Genomic DNA, 12,329 nt, shown 5'->3' on the forward strand with positions numbered 1-12,329 from the left:
GGTTGGAAAGAAACTGAGGATGCAGGTACGAAATGGCTGAGGGACTTTTTTTCCTGACCAACAGAGCTGCTCGTTAGCAACTTGAAAGGACGCCTAGATCCAAAATAGTATTAAACAAGTGTTTCTTCAATATGAGATCATTATGTTTCTCTTCTAAATCCAAATACTAATTGCAACCTTGCTGTGAGCATACAATATTAAGGCCATCATAGCCATGGCAACAGAATGCAACATGAAGTGTAATGCTATCATCTGCACAGCATTGCTGGTAGTTTGGGTGGCAGACGAACACTTTCTTACAACATCTCTAATGTTCAACTCCAAAGAGGGGATTGCATTGCATACCTTAAGGCAATTTTGCCGTACAGATTCTGTTATCTTTGAACATTTTGTGTATCTCTGTAATTAATTTCAATACAGGATGGCTTGTTAATCCATAGACAAAAATACAAGCACAAATTAAAATTTCAACAGGCTCTTTACAATGGCCATTTACATTTCAAAATTAAACCCATAATAAAAACTTTTGTGTACTTATAATTGGACTGATTTTTAACACCCAGTGATAAACATCTATGGAAATAGCCTCCCAAAGATTTTACACTTAAGAAAAAAAAGCCCTTTAAATGAGCTGCTTAAAGTCACCTTCTCTGCTTTGCATGATAATTATAATGCAAAATAATAAACAGCACAGGGCAGGAGTACAACACTTCTAGGATGATAGGGTGCCATTTATATGAAGATAATTAGGCATTTAAAACCTACCAATACCAATTTAAAAACCTACCAATTAAAAAAAAAACAAAACAGTGTGCTTACAGTAAACTCATTGAAATAAATTTCCATTCGCCTTTGCTGTGCTTTCATTGCAAATATATCCACAGCTTGTGCAGCCCCAAGGACTCTGTTTTTGTGTGTAGGAAGTAAGGTGCAGATTAAGACTTCATAACCCAGCCTATCTTTCTATAAAAACAAAAAAGTATTTTGTAGAGATTCTCTGTAAACATATGAACCATATGCCATTGTTAAAAAGAAAGGAAATAGTTGTGTTGGCGGAAAGACGTGTTACTATTAGGAAGATTGAGGCGTGAAGAGAAGTCCATACTCATTTTCTCCTAGATTATGCCGGGAGAGCAAAAGAGACAATGGGATCTGCCATCAGCCTTCAGAAGCAAATGTATTGGCCTTTGCTTTCATATTTGCCTTCTCTAGAATTTATGTGAAAACGACCATGAAATCCAAGTGAAAGCAATAAAAAGGACATTTAGCTTTCCCAAATATACAAAACTTGACATGACATTTAGACTGCAAGAAAATTTTAACACTTGAGCAATAAAGTGTTACAGATAGATCAGTAGGTATTTTTTACTATTGTTAGTGCTTCATTCATTCATTCACTCCTTCATTTATCCAACATTTAATAGTCACCTACTTTGTGTCAGGCCTTATATTAGATGCTGGCAGTTCAAATACAAATTCAACTCTCAAAGAGAAGAAACATGTAAACAAGTAATTTCAGTAAAATAGGGAAAAATTATGAGTGAATTCTATACAAGATGCAATGGAAGCAGAAAGAGAAGATGACTTAGTCTGCTGCTATTAAGGAAGAGTTCATAGTAATAGGCAATGTTTGAACTAAGTGTTGAAGGATAAGCAGGTGTTTGTTGGAGGATGAAGAGAGGAAAACAGGTAGAGAAGTCTAGGAGGGATTTTAGAAGCTGGAGACACCAAGGTGTTGGATTTTGGTGCTTGCAAGCAGTTACATCTAGAACATAAGGTGTTTGTCTGAAGGACATCCAGTGTTTCCCTACTTACCTTTCCATTAAATCTTATTTCTTCAACTTGGTCTACAAAGCCTTTTACACTAGTTGAGGGTGAAAAATCGTTGACTTAAATAATTGTAAAACCCAGAAGAATTATTTCAGGCCTAGTTGAATTTAAGCGCTCAGAAGAATCTGTCTCTCTCTCTCGAATTTGCTTTCTTCAATGTTGGTTCCACTTTTAAGGTTATGCTCTAGGAATGAGCCTAACAAACTCGGTAGAAATTTGGATTTGTATAAGAGATGACTTTTCCCAAAGAAAAAATTGGGATGTTCCCCCTGAATTGTTCACAATTTCCCGGAACAGTTTATTGAATAGTCAAAGTTTTTTTTATATAAAGGAAAAATTGGAACAGCCAGTCTTCTGCATGATATATTTGGTTGAATTCATGATTAAATTAATTCACTAAGTATCTATTGGATGCTTACTCTGTGCCAGACACTGTTCCAGTGATTTGTGTATATATCTTTGACACACTTTCATTTTTTAAATCTTTGTAATTTGTTTTATTGTCTATTGAGTCGTTCCAAAATGTGAAACGCATACTTCTGAGGATACTGAAGTTATTTTAGACCCAGAAACAAAAGATGTTGAATCAAGCAATGCAAATGTTTTTTCCCTTTCAGTTCTCTTTTAATCCTTCTAATTATGTCAGCAGGAAGTCTGTCTACTACCTGAGCGTCTGTAGCACCCTTCTTAACAAAGAGAGCTTCTGGTAGGCTCAATAGTTAGCCAAAATTTAGTGACAGTGTTTTATTTATTTTACAAAACTTTTTCCTATGCAATTTTTATGTAATTTTTAATATAATTAGTCTATAACAGTTTTTAAATAAAAATAATTTTATTTTTATTTATATAATTTTATTCTACTAAAGGCAAAAAGATGCTGATTTTCTAGTTACAGTACTGATATGAAGTTTCTTCTTAAGTAAAGTCATTTAAGTAACACATGCAAACTGTTTAAAAGAAAGATTTGAAATAACAAATTTTATCAGTGATGTGTGAATAGGGTAAAAATTGTGAGGGCAATATGTAAACAACTGAGATTTGGAATATTCCATAATAGGGCAGGATCCCCCTGCCATTCTAAAATTTCTCACGTATTTGCATGTGTTTATTCATTCATATGGTCTTCATAATAACTTTGTCAAGTTCTAAGAAATCTCATTAATTTTTATTATAATTTAATTATAGCTATCCATTAATATAAAAATGAAAATTGCCGTTGTTTTTCAGTCTTCTTTTCCAGGAACATGGCATAGTTCTTCATTTAATCAAATTGCTTACGTACCTTGTTAAGATTCTATCATTTTCTTCATTAAATCCCATATATTTTCTTTTATACATATATTTAGTTATTTTATAGTTTTGTTGCTGTTGTTAAAGGGGTTTTTAAAAATATATTTTCTATCTAATTATTGCTTTTATATATAGCAATTGCTTTATTTGTATCCAACTGGCCTTCTAAATTATTTTGTTAGTTAAGATAGTGTTTTGTTTCAGTCTCATTGGTTTTTCTAGGCAGACAACTCTAGAATATGCAAATAATGATTGTTTTCTCTTTTTCTTTCCAATAGTTACTACCCTTATTTCTGTTCTGTGTCACACTGTCTAGGACTTTGAAAATACGTTTATTTGACAATGGCAATAGCAGGTACACTTCTTATTTGCTCTTAATTTTAATGAGAGAGCATCTTTTTTTTTCACCACTAAGTTCCATATTGAATATTGGTTTAAGAATAATTTTTTTGTCTTTTAAGGAAATATCCTTTCATTTCTAGTTAACTAAGAGTTATAGAAACATAATATTCTATTTTTATAATACAACTATAATTTTATTCTTTAACATGAAAAAGGGTTGTGTTCGCACATGATGTTTGCCAGAACCAAGACTCGGATTGAATTTAAATTGGTGGTAGAAACTTTGTTTTCAAAACAGCCAGTTTGATTGCATTCAACTGTCTCCTTCGTGACCATCCCAGACTAGTTTTTATATGTGGCAAAGTCAAACAACTGACAAACATTTTGTTTCATTTTCTCCTAGTATTTTATCATGAAAGTGCTTAGACATTCACAAACATATTTTTTTAAAGTACAATATATACTCACCATCTAGATTTGACTATGGATAACATTTTACCATACATATATGTATATAAATATATTTTTTCTTTTAATTGATAAATATTAATGAAATAAAATTTTTGCCAGATGGCCACTCTGGAAGATTATATATCAAGAAGGTAAAAGTTCATCACTTCTAAAAAATCAGAATTTAAAAACTAGATTAGAATTTACAGGCTACCTAATTAAAATACTTGCACTTTACAAGTAACCAATAGAGTCCTGTGGAGATTAAATGGCTTTGAGCAATGTTGTAGACTCTGATTTATTTGTAAGATTCATTTGCATAAACTACCAGTCATTTATTTAGTATTAGTCTGTTAGTATTAGATAAAGAAAGGCAAAATTCTTATTCTTCATTGCCTTTAAGTTAACATATATGAAGTTCAGTCAGACTTTATGCTTCCTAATTTTTACTTTACTATGCAGTTATTAATAGTTGGTGGAATAAAGCAAAGAGTTTTGCCTTTGTTATACTGGCTTTGAGGTGTTTGTAGACTATTGGGTTGGAGATAATATGAGTTATCAGAAGCTCCTACACTTGAGTAAGGAGAGAATTTGGAGTTTGGAAGAATCTATGTAGGAAAGAGAAGAATAAGAAAAGTTAACAGCTTCTCTCAAGATAAAGGGGAGATGGAAAACAGCCTCTAAGTGTCTATCAGAATCAAAGAAATGGTTAAAATTAATTAAGAAACTTTTATAATTAAAAAAACAGGAAAAAATAGAAAGTCATAGTAAAGAGGAAAATGGCCGCTTATTTTCTTCAAGTTTTTTTTTTTTAGTATACAAACAGGTAGGCCTTTAACTAATAGTGTAAAAAAAATCACTGTCAGCCGTGAAGGTGAGAGAAATTGGCTTTTTCTTCCCTGTGCATCTCAATGCCACATGTTTTGCTTTGGCTTTTTTTTTTTATCTTCAAAATTAACGCCCACTGAGTAATAAATCATATGTCAGGCAAATAGAGAAATAAATCTTGACATACCAAAAAAACCGAACTATTTCTGCTTACCAAAATGTTTGGATATTAACAATGCTGTAAATATTAAATTAGTAGGCAATAATAAATTGATTCTACCATGATTTACTTAAATTATTTTTACGTCTCTTCATAATTATACTCCAAAATAGGAAAATATAGGACAAATTAGAAGTGGAAGTTTTATTACAATGTTAATAATAGTTCATATTTAATCGAGATCACATCTTTAATCTCATCTTTCTCCCACCAATGGCTCATTTTTATTCTTATTATCTTGTTTGCAGTACAGAATTATCACCCACTGGTTTTCAATTACAGAGATGCCCATATTGATTCTCGTCTTGATTTTAACTCACAACTGAAAAATTACTCATTTTGTCCTATAAAGCTGTATTCTGTAGCTAGTTTAAGCTCTTTTAAAAAATTATGTGGACTCAAAATACAGAAAGATAAAACTCATAAACAGAATTGTTCAGTTATATGAAGCTATTGGGAAACAGACTTTGAATTATTTTAACTCAAGTCACTATTAAAATGTAAGAAGACAAATAGTAATCAAAAATGTCATCACCATATGGAGGAAAACTTGATGTCAGTCACAGCATTTATAAAGAACAGGTGGCGCTTAAGCAATCAAAAACCCCTTATGGAATTATACAAATGTAACCTAAATTCCATAGATCTGTCGTAGAGTGATATACATAAATTAGACAAAAGATCTTTCATTAACACGTACATTTTAAATTGTTTGACTGTAATTTCCAAATTTTCACAAGGAATGGAAATAATCTTCTGCACATCACGTTGTTTGCTTCTACATTTTCTAAGGAAATAATTGCATCCTTTGTTTCCTGTTAAAGACCGTGCATATTATTCATTTTAAGAGGAATCTATGTCTCTGAAACCACCATAGGTGTTTTACTACCCTCTGTCCCAAGGATCTGGCAACAGGAATGGGAGGAGGGGGAGGATATTGGGGTTGGTCTGGTCTTGAAGACCATCAGCTGAGCCATTTAGAATCTGACCGGCCCAAAAGTATCCAGCTATAGCATCTACTGCCAGAGAAGCTGTTCTGAATCCCCTCAGTCTGAGCGCAGTGCTGAGTGTACAAATCTTAAACCAGAACCAATTTTTTTGAGCTCAGATTTTACGCGATTTGTAGGAAGCAATTTGGGGGATAAAGAAAGCTGTTTAAAGCAAGTGAAAATGTTGAAGCAAAACTAACTTCAAAATGTTTTGAGGAAGAGCAGATTGATATTTTGATCTGTGCTTTTGTAGTACTCTCATAAGAAAATCTCTTTAAACTTTAGCATTTTGAAATAATATTGGTGGTTATGCCCACTGATAATGGGAATAAAACTCTCATTTTGCAAAAACATCCTGGGGTTGTATTACATTTGAGGTCACCTATCTGACTTGAGGAGAGCAATTAGTGGCTGTAGATTTTCCACTGTTAATAGGTGAGCCTTGTAATTACCTCCAAAAGGAAATTCCCCTTTCTGAGTTCTTCCATATTAATCTAATTTCCGGAATTGACTGAGTGGTGCAAAATCCCAGATGGCAGACTAGAGTGCTACTGACTCAGTTTGTTTCACATTTTTATTCAGAATTCACATAAATGTCAAATTTCCACTAATTTTTTTCCTATAATGTGAAAAGAAAACTCAAGGTTAAATTTTTTGAAGAAAATAAATTGAGTTTCTTTCAACTGCACAGATATACTAAGCAGAACTCAGGCACAAAGATCAGAACTAAGTTGATTCCACTGTTTATGCATTTTCTTTCTTTTATGTCCACTTTCTTTTTAGAATATGTTAAAAATATGCTAGTTGCTTTTGAACTACCTGATTTTTTGATACCTTCTCTCTGCCTAAATTGTTATATCCAACCATAGATTTACAATGTAGTTGGTGTCACTAAAAGTTACTTCCCACATACAAAATCACTTTAATCATAAGGCATAATTAATATTAACATTTCCACATACCGATTCTTATAGCACTTATTCTGTACCTCTCTTGGGATCAGTGCCACTTTCTCCTTAGCTCAGTCTACATTTTCTTACCTCCAACTGAATTTCTGTTAGTCCCTTGAGAAAAGGATCACGACTTTGCTTATGTTTCTATCCCCTATACTGTGTCTCAGAGTACCTAGCATGAAATAAACTCAATAAATATCTGTTGAATAAATAAAAGAAAGGATGGAGGAAATTGTGTTACATTAGCTTCCTGATATTCTCTCTAAGGTTCTATTTTAAACATTTATCAGATCAGATACAACTATTCCTTCAGTAGTGAATGGGTTTGTCATTCAGCTTCTGATTTGGGGATAACATTGAATATCAGGATTTAGGGTAAAAATTCTTACATTAGAAATATCTTCATTCATATTTATAGATTTATTTAAGTAGATTCAGCTTTAACATAATTTTTTGGTCTATAAAATGAGTATACTACTTCCTACCTAATATATTCATAGTAAGTGAGGAGATAGGGCTATTTCTAAATTATATCAAGCATCTTTAAATACCACTTATGGTGAAGGAAAGAATTGCTTTCCATTTTCTCAGAATATTCTAGGATGCGCTAAGTTATAAAATATAAGTAAATACAAAAATATAAGTATAAATTATGTAAAACAAAAACAGGGAAAATTGGAGACAGGAATATGAATTCTCCTGTTGAAACATATAATAACAAAAACAATAATAATTGTTAATATTTACTTAGAGTTTACAATTGTTCAGAATGCACTGTGCTAAGTGCTTTATATGCAATTTCCAACTTAATTCCAACAATTGTCCTATGCATTAGGTACTATTATTATTCCTTTTTTCCAGATAGGAACACTGAGATCTTTGGAGATTAAGTAAGGTGTCAAGTGTGATAGATGATAAGCAGCAGGATAAGGATTTGAACCCAGGTATATCTCACCCAATGCCTTCATTCTTTACTTTGCTATCTAGTCCCTGTATTAGTGTGTGAGGTTGTTGAAAACACATTAGCATGACCAGAGGGGGTGTCATATTCAATTAAAGATACCTATGTTTATTTCCTATGTTAAATCTTTTCCTCCTTCATTCACTCATAAACATAAGGCAATCAATGCCATTCGATAGCCAGTCAAATTTCAAATAAAATCTCTCTCTGGAAATGTGCATTGAGGTAAGAGATTTGAGTGTCACCCCCTCACCCAGAGGGTGTAGAGCTGGTGCCCTTCTACAAGAAGCAGGAAGAATCTGAATCCATCTGCAAAGTGATCTTTTTCTGGTAATCAGGGGATCTTCCCCCACTGGGTTCAAAGGGCTTCCCTCTTCTTTGTTGTGCAATTTCTAAAGCATTGTGCAATACATAAAGAAAAGACCAAGAACATATCATTGCCTTGGAAACTGCTATGGAATTTGACAGACTGTAGGTTGTTCAGAGCAAATGTTCTGTTGCTGCACAGAGTCCCTGCAGTAGCAATGACTGGCAAAGTGGCTGAATGCTCATCTGCTAATCTTGATGTCAACTTAATTTGTCATTCCTGCCCTAAGGATAGGGCAGGAAGTTTGTCTTGTTTTGCTTTCTTTAAAGAAGGACATTTGAATTATTTTATTCCCAACTGTCAATGATGAAATACAAAGATAAGGGCTGAAGACAAAACAGCAGCTTTCAGGGGTAGTTATCCATAGCTCACGGAGATGAGAATTCGCAAACTAGGTTTTTAATAAATGAATTCTAACTGCATAATCTTGGGAAACAATTCTGCTTCTTTTAAATATAATTGTGACTCTTATGCTGATTTTACATTAGCAAAAGGTAAGGGAGAAAACCTTCCGGATTCAGAAAATACCACTCACTGTACTTTCTAATGAATGTCTGGGAAAACAAAACTCTGTACAAAATAGGAGGGAAAAAATTAAGTAAGAAATGAAGGTAGGCAGTCAGTCCTTGGGAGCTATTTCCCAAGAATCAAATGTGACTCTGGCTGGTTGTAGCATTTTATTTATTTGTTTGTTGGTAGAAACACTAAGAATAAAAATAAAAGTGATCCTTTTGTGATCCTGTTTGGCCGTGACAGATTCCTTCGGCATTGCCATAGTAACTGAAAGAAGTGCATTTATGAATAGACTTAGATTTCTAAGCCTTGAGTTTCCTGCCAAGAAGAGAACACAGGGTGGAGAAAACAGAGGAAAGTCAAGGCAAAGGGAAAGAAAACAGATTGAGGTGTTGATTTCCGAGCTCTCTCGATTGGAGCGTACAGGCACACACCAGGTCAAGACAGTTGAAACTTCTCGGGCCTCCTAATATTTTTAGATGATGAAACTAGTCCTCTTTCAGCAGAATAAGTTCAGGCAATTTCTTCAGCTCCTTTCGATGCCAGGAAGGGGAAAACAATACTCTGGATTATAAAAATTTACGCATAAGAGGAAGACGAATCCTCTCAGATGTGGTTAGATAGGATGTGGAACAGAGATGGCAATCTTGAATGCTTACTTGGCCAAGCAAGTAACATTCACACTTAGTAAGTGAAATGATCTCAATTAAAGAAAAATCACCCAGCCACCTTGTACCACTTGTCATTTACAAAGTGTCTTGAGAAATATTTCTCTAAATAATAATAATAAAACTAATAATGAAAGAGAGGGGATAAATGGTGGGGACAACACAATGAAGAGCACAGGCCCAAAATGGGCAATTACCATGCAATTCCAGCTAGTTTCTGGCAAGAAGGATTGTGAGCTCAGTGTTGCCAGACCTTCCCATATTTCAAGAGAAGCTGGAAGTTGAGATTTTTACATGAAATCTTCTGATATTTTAGTTATGCTCAAAGATTTTAAAATACCATTAGGCCAAACAAAATATGCCTAGAAATTACATTTAGCTCATAGATGAACAGTTCGTGACTCTGAGTCTGAGTCTAAACTCATAGTCGTATCTCTAGAGCACTAGCCAGTGGTAACAAGGAAGTGGCCACAGATGAGAGAGACTCAGGAGAGGGAGATGGGCAGGGGGGTGATGTCATATGAAGCCTGGAAGACCTATGACCAAATTGAGAAGAAACACTACCAATTTCCAGGGCTTCGGGTAGAAAGCAGATGCTCTGGGTTCACATTTTAATATTCAATACTGTCAAGTGTCTGCTCTATGTCAGAAAATGTGCTAAACAGGAAACTTCCCTAGGCTGCTTGGTTTTCCAGCTTGATTTTCATCCTTGTGGTACAATTTTTATTAAGAAATAATAAACATGTATAGGATTAGACATATTCACACATGTAGGATTATATATAGCATATACACAAAAATTAAAGAATAGTGATAAAATGAACATCCATCTGTCCGCCTCCCAGTTTAAGAAACAGACCATTACGAGGACTTTTGAGGCTCTTTGCCTGCTCTCCCCCAATTACATCCCTCTCTTCTGCCCAGATATAATTGCTATCCTGATTTTTGTGAAAATAGCTCCCTAACTTTTTCTCTTTTAGTTTTTATAGTCTTATGTGGTTGTTAACATTTGTTTATATATGGTTATTTCTACTATAGTTGTTTATAGTAAAAAATACTATATAGGCTATATATATATAATATATATCCTATATACTTTAGTATGTATAATATATAATATACTAGTATTATTAATATAGTACTATATGCATATAGTATGTTTGTTTATAGTTGTTTTTATAAGCATTTAGTTTTCTCCATATTTGAATTCTGCATAAATGGAATCATACTGTCTATATTTTTCAAGCTTGCTTTTTTTAGTTCAACAATATTTCAAAATTTATCTACACTGACGTTTATAGCTATATTTACCATATTCTCATCACCGTGTATTTATAACATTGTATTATAGAATATGTATATCTATTCTACTGTTAAGAGCCATTTAGAGTGTTTCTGGTTCTTAGCTGTCATGAACTATGTTGGTATGAACATTTTCATCCATGCTTCCTGTATTAGTCAGAGCTCTCCAGGGAAACAGAACCAATAAAAGACATATATACATACACACACACACACACACACACGTGCACAGATTATAAAGAATTGACTCATGCAGTTATGGAGGCTGACAAATCCCAAGATCTGCGGTCAGCAAACTGGAGACCCAGGAGAGCCGATGTGTAGTTCGTTTCTGGCAGGCATAAGACCCAAGAAGAGCTGCTGATGTTCCAGTTCGTGTCTGAAGGCAGGAAAAAACCAATTTCTTAGCTGAAACAGTCAGGCAGAAGGAGTTCTCTTCTACTCATAGAAGGGCCAGCCTTTTTGTTCTATTCAGGCCTTCAACTGATTGAATGAGAGCCACTCACATTAGGGAGGACAATGTGCTTTACTCAGTCTACCAATTCAGATGTTAATCTCATCCCAAAACACCCTTACAGACACATCTAGAATAATATTTGACCAAATATCTGGACACCCTGTGGCCCAGTCAAGTCGACACACAAAATTAACCATCACACTTCCTAATCCACTTATGCGAGAATTCCTCCAAGAAATATATATAGGAATACAATTGCAGAATCATTGAGTATGTGCATATTAAACTTCAATTTGTTTTTCAGAGTGGTTGTACCAATGTACGTTTCTACTGGAAATCTATGCACGTTGCCATTGTTCCACATCCTTGCCAACATTTTTATCAGCCTTTTTGACAATGTGGTGGATGTGAAGTGAAATCTTGCTGTGGTTTTGATATGGATAAGGTAAGCATCCTACTAAGAATGTAAAAACAACCAAAATATGCCCAAAGAAAATAAAATGAAGGAAATAATAAACATAGAAGCAGAAATCAATACATTTTTTTAAAAATGCAATACAGAAGAAACAAAGTCAAAAGTTGATTCTTTGCAAAGATGTTCAAAAATATCTTCTAGCCAATATCATATCAGAATCCCTGACCAACATATAAGGCAAGAAACAAAAAGACAAATTGTCAAGGAAAATAATTGCTATTATTCACACATGATTTGATTGTCTACATAGAAAACCTAAAAGACTCCATAGACAATTTATTAAAATTAATAACAGAGCTTAGCAAATTTTCTAGATGTAAAACTAACATATAAAAATCAATTGTTGGGGCCAGCCCAGTGGCGTAGTGGTTGCTTTCGCATGCTCGGCTTTGGTGGTCCGGGTTTCGTGGGTTTGGATCCCAGGCGAGAACCTATGCACCTCTCATCAAGCCATGCTGTGGCAGGAGTCCCACATATAAAATGGAGGAAGATGGGTACAGATGTTAGCTCAGGGCTAATCTTCCTCACACACACACACGCACACACAAAAGTCAATTGTCTTTCTATAAATTATGTAAAAATGCCTAGAAAATGCAATAAAATTAGAAACTACTTAAAATAGTAACAAAATTGTAAGCCATAAAGAAATAAATCTAACAAAAATATTCAAGAATTTTAAGCAGA

General features: G+C 33.9%; 1 long non-coding RNA gene across 1 annotated transcript in view; it reads right to left on the reverse strand.

Annotated features, from left to right (window-relative positions):
- Positions 1-11,989: 11,989 nt before the first annotated feature.
- The window catches only part of LOC147914776 (uncharacterized), a 37,805-nt gene continuing 37,465 nt past the window's right edge, over positions 11,990-12,329 (reverse strand). The window contains exon 3 of the long non-coding RNA XR_015554892.1: positions 11,990-12,100. This is a non-coding gene — a long non-coding RNA (uncharacterized LOC147914776). The remainder of the gene's footprint in view (positions 12,101-12,329) is intronic.

Source organism: Ceratotherium simum, chromosome 17, assembly GCF_057802395.1.
Source record: "Ceratotherium simum simum isolate JZ-2026a chromosome 17, ASM5780239v1, whole genome shotgun sequence".
NCBI lineage: Eukaryota > Metazoa > Chordata > Mammalia > Perissodactyla > Rhinocerotidae > Ceratotherium > Ceratotherium simum.